Source organism: Eurosta solidaginis, chromosome X (assembly GCF_040869045.1).
Source record: "Eurosta solidaginis isolate ZX-2024a chromosome X, ASM4086904v1, whole genome shotgun sequence".
NCBI classification, from domain to species: Eukaryota; Metazoa; Arthropoda; class Insecta; order Diptera; family Tephritidae; genus Eurosta; species Eurosta solidaginis.
In genome coordinates, this window is record NC_090324.1 from 134,662,304 (window position 1) to 134,671,423 (window position 9,120).

Sequence of the window (9,120 nt, forward strand, 5' to 3'; positions counted from 1 at the left end):
TGCTGCCACCATTTCAACTTCTGAACAAATTTGATGACTTGAAGATGGAAGTATTATTTCCGAACATCTGCTTAGCGTTAAGAATATTTTGCACACTTCCAGTCAGTGTGGCTGAAGGGGAGCGTTCTTTTAAGCTATTGTCTCGCTTCAAAAATAGGTTACGTTCTACTATGAGCCAAAATCGCCTTGGAACATTGGCGTTGGAGTCGAGCCTTGCTCGCAGCATGAGTTTTGAATCGGTAATTTCCATATTCGCAGACCAAAAAGCACGGACGGTTTTCCTTGACTGAATCAAGCTCTTAAAATGTACATATTTAGAAAAAGTTAATGTAAGGAAATCAAACAATGAAATCTAACATTTCACTAAAGTAAGTAAATCTTATTTTATATGAAATAAAGTGTGTGCAAGTGTGCATTTAAATTTTTTACATAATTTTTCTTTTAGTGTTTTGTTTTAATAAATTGGTGAATTGGGTAATGCAAAATCCGTGTTAAGCTGGCATTGAAAGCGCCTGTTTTTTTTTAATTACTTTTGAACGGGTATAAAGAGTTACAATACGCAATTGGATTCTTATAACTGGCAGTGATCCAGCAGCATCCGTTGATACCCCTTTCGACCATATCCGTCCAATTTTCGACATGAACAATAAATGGCCTAGACAGTCTTAAATGAGTATCGTTCCGGACGCCGCCGCCGCCGCGCCGATATTTTTGACATTCGGTGGGGGCGTGCAAAAAAGGACGAAAATCGGCGGCGGCGGCGGCGTTTATCAGGGGGCGTATATCTCTAATACATGGCCCATTTGGAGCCATTGTGAGCAAGCGACCTAAAAAGAAACAAATTTAAATAAACATTAATATTAAAAATAAATCGAGTTTCGCGACGCGCTGTTAACAAAAAATCGTGCAAAATAAATTTAAAACAAATATAAACCTAAAAAGACAGGAAAAAGTGCAGTGCTAATATACCAAATCAAACGTACAAAGTGCGTTAGGGCGTACCTAAAAAGAAAAATATAAAAAAGAAGAAAATTAAAAATGAATATTTAAAGTAAAAAGAATTTTGTGTATAAAAAAAAACTAAAGTTGTACGAAATTTGAGAAAAAAAAACAAAATAGCAAAGTGGAAAAAAATTTTATTTGGGAAAAAAAGTCAACTTAGAATTCAAAAAGAAAAAAAGAGAATGTTATATCGACAAAAGAAAATTGTGAGATATTGCTAAAAAGATAAAAGAAAAATTTACAAAATAAAAGCAGTGTTAAAAAAGAAAAAAATTTTTGTTCGAGCAATCACATATAATCATACATACCTATCAATAGTGCATATTAGGGTGTACAACAAAATAGTATAAATAGAAAGCCAAAAAAAAAACAAGTTAGGCCGGCACTGTCTTCGGATGTGCCGAAGACTTCATACCTTTCATGAATGGGGCTTATCTTATCTCGTTCGTAATCTCCAAATAATCGGGTGTATAAGATAAGAAAAATATAGTGAACAGATGTACATACCAAAACGATTTTTAAGATAAATATAAAATAAAAAATAGGTAGGTACTTTGTGTGAGGATGCAAAGTTTCAGGTTTTTTTGTGGTCTGCGTGTAAAAACTATGACTACGAATTACATATTTCAACAATATATGACGTAAACGTAACTATTTGATGAATTTTGAAGCTTCTAGCCGTAAAAAAGGGGCAAAAATTACAGTTTATATGGGGTATATAATATATATACCACCGATCTCTATGATATTTTCAGACAACAATATATGCTATATACGTAAGCATTTGCTGAAATTTGAAGCTTCTAGCTGTTAAAATGGGGCAGAAATTGCGCAAAGTTTCTTATCTGAACAATCGGTTGTATGAGATATATACTATATATACCACCGGTCTCTATGATTTTTTCAGACAACAATATATGCTATACACGTAAGCAGTTGGTGAAATTTGAACATATATAAACGGTTTTTAAGATAAATGTAAAATAAAAAAAAGGTAGGTACTTTGTGTGAGGATGCAAATTTTCACGTTTTTTATGGTCTGCATGTAAAAACTATGACTACGAAACACGTATTTCAAAAATATATGACGTAAACGTAACTATTTGATAAAATTTGATGAAATTTCAAGCTTCTAGCCGTAAAAAAGGGCAAAAATGACAGTTTATATGGCGTATATAATATATATACTCTATGCTTTTTTCACACAACAATAAATACTATACACGTAAGCAATTGGTGAAATTTGAAGCTTATAGCTGTTAAAATGGGGTAGAAATTGCGCAAAGTTTCTTATCTGAACAATCGGTTGTATGAGATATATACTATATATACCACCGGTCTCTATGATTTTTTCAGACAACAATATATGCTATACACGTAAGCATTTGGTGAAATTTGAACATATCTAAACGATTTTTAAGATAAATAAAAAATAAAAAATAGGTAGGTACTTTGTGTGAGGATGCAAATCTTCACATTTTTTGTGGTCTGCATGTAAACGTATTTCAAAAATATATGACGTAAACGTAACTATTTCATGAAATTTGATGAAATTTCAAGCTTCCAGCCGTAAAAACGGGGCAAAAATGGCAGTTTATATGGCTTATATAATATATATAGTCTATGATTTTTTCACACAACAATAAATACTATATACGTAAGCATTTGGTGAAATTTGAAGCTTCTAGCTGTTAAAACGGGGCTGAAATTGCGAAAATATATGTATATATATACTAATTATATACTATATATATATATACTATATATACCACCATATATATATTATATATACCACCGATCTTTATGATTTTTTCGGAAAAAAATATATGCTATATACGTAAGCATTCGTTGAAATTTGAAACCTCTAGCTCCTAAAATAGGGTATCGAGGATCCATATTGGGATCCTGCAGGAACGTTCTGCGTGCACTGTTCACTGTTTTATTTTCTAATATTTCTTCCTTGTTTTATTAAAACACAGTTTAATTCTTTTAGTTTTCTTTAATAGATATATTTATGGGTTCTTTAATGTAAAACAGTTTAGTTTGGGTTACTTTAGTATATATGTATAACTTTTAGTTTTCTTCAATAACTCGCGTTTTATTGCTAGGTTGCCGGTTCACTTAAAACTAAAAACTGCCGCTAACGCAACTCTGTGGCTAGGCAGCTTTTATTTGGGTTATTTAGCAACGAAATTAATGATGGCGTCGAGCAACGACAGTTTCAACCAATCAGAAACTCTCCGCGTTGCTCGACTCTAACATTTTTAGTGATGCCAAGAGCATCTGATGCATGGTTGCGTCTTGTACTTTTCCAAAGAGGGAGTTGTCAGCTGCAATTTAATTAAATGCAATTTACTATGGCACTACATCATCCCCCTTTAGAAAAGAAGAATTTGGTAAGATTAGTAATTAATCTTTCCACATTCTTCTTTGGGCTTTAGTAATTTGTTGTAATGTTTTGAATGAACGGTGTTAACCCGGGATTCGTTTGTTCAGAACAGTGAAACTTTTTTAAAAAGAGAATTAAATTTTAATTTTTAAAGAAAATGAGATATTTAAAAAAATTTAGTTGTTAAATATTTGATTTATAGTTTGAAATGAACATTCTTATTGTAGGATCTACGTTAGTAAATTTATATTTGTTTGGTAGCTTAAAAAAATTGTTTTCTTTAGCCTTCATTGGCGTATTCCTAAAATAGATGTATGTCTTAAAGATTATTTAGTTAAATTTATAAGAGATGGAAGTACGGAACTTAACAATTTAATTAATTTTTTGTACTCGGTTTTTATGTACAATTTTTTCATTTTCAGTTCTTATCTCACAAATTGTTACATTTGACCTTTGGTCTTTACTATGTAGGGACCTTGATATATATTTGTATGTTTATTTCTAGGTTCTGTTTCTAATAAAACTTTATCATTAATTTTAATTTCTTAAGGTTTAGCCGTTATATCGTACAAATCTTTATTTCTAATCAAATTTTTTGCCATTTCATGTGATTTTTGCATTCTAAACTTAAGCTCTTTTGTGTAGTTTTCTACATTGTAGATCGGATCAATTTGCTCTTTTTGCAATTCATGTGGCATTGTAGTTTTTCTGCCAAATATTAATTAAAAGGGAGTAAATTTATTATCAAAAACCGAACTACTTGTAGTATTGTGTAAAAATGTAAAGTATTTTGAATATGTATCCCAATCTGAATACGTTTCATTTAGATATGCACGCAAGTATTCGGTAAAGACTCTATGATTTCTTTCAACAGTACCAACAGTTTCGTGGTGGTAAGCTGTTGAGAAATCATGATCAATCTTTAGAAGTTTTGTCAATTCAGAGAATAATTCGTTTTTATATTCCGTTCCTAAATCGGATCTAATAGCTTTCATTGTACCATATGTTAATATAAAGGTTTCAAAAATAGCACAAGCAATAGTTTTTGCTGATTTATCTGATACAGCTATTGTTACCAGGTATTTAGAACAGTCACAAATCATAGTAGCAGCGAACTTGTTACCATATTTTGATTCCGGAAGTGGACCTATTGTATCGACAATTACTATGTCAACGGGTTTGCAGGGCGTTGGAGTCAAGACAAGATTTTCCTTTGTTTTTGGTTTTACTTTATTTAAAAGACATTTATTGCAATTTTTGGCAAATTTCGCAATGTCTCTTGTCATATTTTTCCAATAGTATTTTGTTCTTAATTTGGAATATAATCGTTTTGTACCGCAATGACCGCCTAACAAAGGGTCCTCATGATAAATCGTCATTAGTTATTGTTTTTGCTCTGTTTCTATTACAGTTTCTACAGGATTTGTTAGTATTATTTGTAATGATTTTAAAATTTTATTACCGCTGATTTTAAAATTTGTAATTGAAAATTCTTTGAAAAATATATCATTTTTTGGCCATTCTAACTGCTTAATATTGTGACTGCCGGTTGCTTTTTCAAGCCTCGAAAATAACTCATCTAAATTTGTTTTTCCGTTAGCATTCACAAAATTAAGTAAATTTAGTTTTTATGTTTTAAATGCGCATAAATTTGTATATTGGAGATCTCATTATTTTTATTAAATTGTATAGTCGACTTTATTCGCGGTATCTTTTTTGAAAAATTGTGTGAAAATTTGTCATAAACTTGTACTTTAGGTGTTTCGAAAAAAGTATCATTGAAATTATCGTCTTTATTTTGTAATTCCTTTTATCTGGTTTGTGATCGCGTTTGGACTGCTAAAACATGCTATGTAGATTCTTTTATTTCGTCTATACTAATGCGTGAAAGAGCATCAGCCACAACGTTAGATTTTCCTTTTATATATTCAATCATAAATTTATATTCTGAGAGTTCTAATCGAATTCTAGAAAGTTTAGACGAAGGGTCTTTCATGTTAAAAAGATAAACTAGTGGTCTATGATCGGATTTTACTGTGAAATTTGTACCGTAAGCACATGGACGAAATGGTTTATAGCGAAATGTATTGCTAGGAATTCTAATTCGATAATTGCTTTTTTCTGTTCTGCTTTATTAAAAGATTTTGACGCGAAACAAATTGGTAAATCATTATCGCCATGCTTTTTGCTTAATATAGCACCACATCCACTCTTAGAAGCATCTACTGTAATTATAAATTCTTTTGTGAAGTCAGGGTATTGTAGTAGTTGAGGAGACATTAATGCTAGTTTTAGTTTTTCGAAAGCGTTTTCGCACGCTTCATCCCAAACAAATTCAACTTTTTTCCGATTTAAACGAGTTAAAGGCGATGCCAGTGACGCAAAATTCGGTATAAATCGCCTGTAGTAATTTGCAAACACGACAAATCGCCTAACCTCATCTTTGTCTATTGGCTTAGTATACCTTTTAATAGCGTCTATTTTTGAATCATCTGGCTGCAAACCTTTTGACGTGCATTTATGGCCTAGAAAAGTTACTTCGGAACGAAGGAAATTGCATTTGTTTGGATTCAGCTTTAAATTAAATTTTCTACAGGTTTCGAAAACTTTTTCTAAATTTTTAAGGTGGTGTGTCTCACTACAACCAATGGCGATAACGTCGTCAATATACATAAAAGCCTGATTTGGTGAAATGCCTGAAAATGCTATTGACATCATACGAGAAAAAGAGTTTGGTGCTATATTCAACCCGAAAAGCACCTCGATCTGTACTGAAAGAAGTTACGTCTCTAGATTTAGGGTGAAGGGGTATTTGGTGAAAACCAGGAAAAGATCTAAAGTTGAAAAGTATTTGGCTCTGCCAAGATTGTTGAGTATGTCATCAACGCATGCTAGTGGAAATTTGTCGGCTATAAGCTTTTTATTGACTGCTCTGAAATCTGCGCACATACGATACGACTTTTTGCCTGTTGGATCTTTTTTCGGTACCAAAATTAAAGGGCTGTTATAATTTAAAAAACTAGGTTCGAATAAATCATTCTTTAATAGGCTTTCGACTTGTTTATTTATTTCTTCGCGTTGTGTGTATGACAAACGGTAATTTTTAATATAGACAGGAGTTTTGTCAGTTAATCTAAGTTTTTGTTCGTAGAAATTATTAAGCGTCATTAAGTCGGTTTTCAATGCAAAAATATCAGAATATTTCAAACATAAATCAAGTAATTTCTTTTTAGCGTAAGAAGGCATTTGTTTTGCTAAAATTCATTTAAGCTCTTCTATGCGTTTTGAATCGATAGGTGTTTCATTTGTGCGATAGACATTGAAGTTTTTTATGTCTTCAGTTTGAATATTGTAATCTTTTACGTACTTCACCTCGTCGGTGGTGTTGATAACTTTTATTATTGGGTTTTTTGTGTCAACGATACATTTGGCTGTGAGAACACCGTTACAAAGTTCCTGAGAATAACAAAAACTGGACTTGTCGAATTTTCCAAACTAAAAACACGAAAAACTTCACATCTTGGTGGAATTACAAGAGTATTTGTAGAAGTGCTATGCAAAATTGAAATATTTACTTTTCTGTCCCTTGTCCGAAAGTAATTGTGTCATTAGCATAATTGAGTATGCATTTGTTCGTTTTTAGAAAGTCTTTCCCTATTATACCGTGGAATATTAAAGTTGTCATTAACAACGTGAAGAGTCAGAGGAAAAAATGTATTTGATGCAATTATACTTGTATTAACTGTTCCTAGTGTTGTTACCGTGTCGGTTGTTACGCCTGTTATATTTATTACACTACTATCGTCTACTTCTACATCGTTTGCCAAACTGGAAATTTTTATTAATGAAATGTCTGCCTGTGAATCTACTAGAAAAGAACATATTTTATGAGAATAGCTACAAGCGACTTCGACGAAATCGGAAAAATTTAAATTTAGAAAATATATTGACTGAGAAGTATTTAGTAGAATTGCTCTTGCTCCCTCAGTGTTCGCGCCTGAGGGGCTTCGGAATTTAAAGAACGAACATTGTTAATTTCTAGAATTTGAACCATGATTATTGGAATTTCTGTTATTTCCGGACCGATTATTATTGTTATTGTTGGAATTGCTATTGTCTCTATTGTAATTGCTTATATTGCCTCTGTTATAATTGTTATTTCGGAAATTTGTATTATTGTGTTGCCTATTTGCGTTATTGTTAAATCGAACATTACTGTTGTTGTTGTATCTGAAATTACTGTTGCCTCTGGAATTTCCACGGAAATTACAATATCTTATCGGACATGAGCGAAACGCTAACACTTGCCGCTCTTTAACTTCCTGTTCTCTATCTATAATCATTTTCGCTACAACGCCCATATCTGACCTACTATTTAATCTACAAACGCTAATGGTTTGTTCAACCGCCATCTCATGGACTTTTGCCTGCGTCATACCTTCAATGATTAGACAGCGAGTCAGAAAGCTCTTCTGCTTTGAAAATTCTGAAAAATTGTTATTGGTTACTCTTAAGGCTGCAATTTTTTCCCGCGACAACTTTCGAGTTGTCTGGCCTAATTTTATTACATAGCGCTTCTTTAACTTGGCTGACTGATTCTATATGCGTTGGTAGGGCTTCGCGAGCTTTGTCTTCGAGCTTGGATTTTAAAAATGCAATGAAAGTAGGAGTTAAAGTTTCGTTAGAGAATACTTCCAATAATTCAACTTTTTTTATAAATGAGCCAAGTGCTTACGGGTCTCCACTGTAGTTTTCTCGCATAATCGAGGCACACGTACTAATAAACAATTTTTTCTCCTCGATTGTGGCCATGGTTGTAACGTTAAGAATCGGATTTAGAATAGAAAAATTAGAATTTGGAATTACAGGTTGATTAGCAAATCCTAGAATGTCTGCACTCAGGGATAATTTATAATGTTCACTTGTTAAGGTATCAGTTGAAGATGCAATTGAAGCTGAATCGGAATCTGAATTATTGGAATCTAAATCTTGCTCTGAGTTTCTGGAATCTAAATCTTGCTCTGAAATTTTGGAATTCGAACCTGGATGTGAATTTTTAGAAACTACCTTCCCGTTTCTTAGGTCCATACGTGTTGAAACGAACAGACGAAATATTAGAATTTTATTGGAGCAAGATATGTGGAAATTATTTTTGAAGATTGAATAGAAATTGAATTTAAAGGAAATTGAATTTGAACGAGTTGAGTTGAGCTCAAAAGAAAATAATGAAAGTACTTTTAAAGGAAATATATGAAAATATTTTAAAAAGAAATTTGTGAAAGTATGTATTTTTGAAAGCTTTTAGATTTTATAATTATAAAATTGGTTAGCGAATACTTATTGCAAAAAAACCTTGGTTAGAGAATTTTATTGAAATACTAAAGATAGTGATTAGTTAATGAAAAGAAAGATTCAAAAATATTTACTTTACGCTTTCGTTGTCCGCAAATCCAAACCCAATGATTGGAACTAGATGAAAAATTTTCATGCAAAACGGAAGTGGGAATTGGAATTCACATGCAATTTAAAAGATGTTGGATATTGTTTACGTGTATATTAATTGAAATGTAAGAATTTTTAATTTTACAGAATGTGAGAAAAAAATTTAATTTGAAATGTATGGCAAAAATTATAATTTTTAATTCAATTTTTACGATCTAAATGCAAAAATTAAGGAATGGCAAATAGTTTTATATAAGGCCTGAAACGGACGCACCGCTTTTATCAAA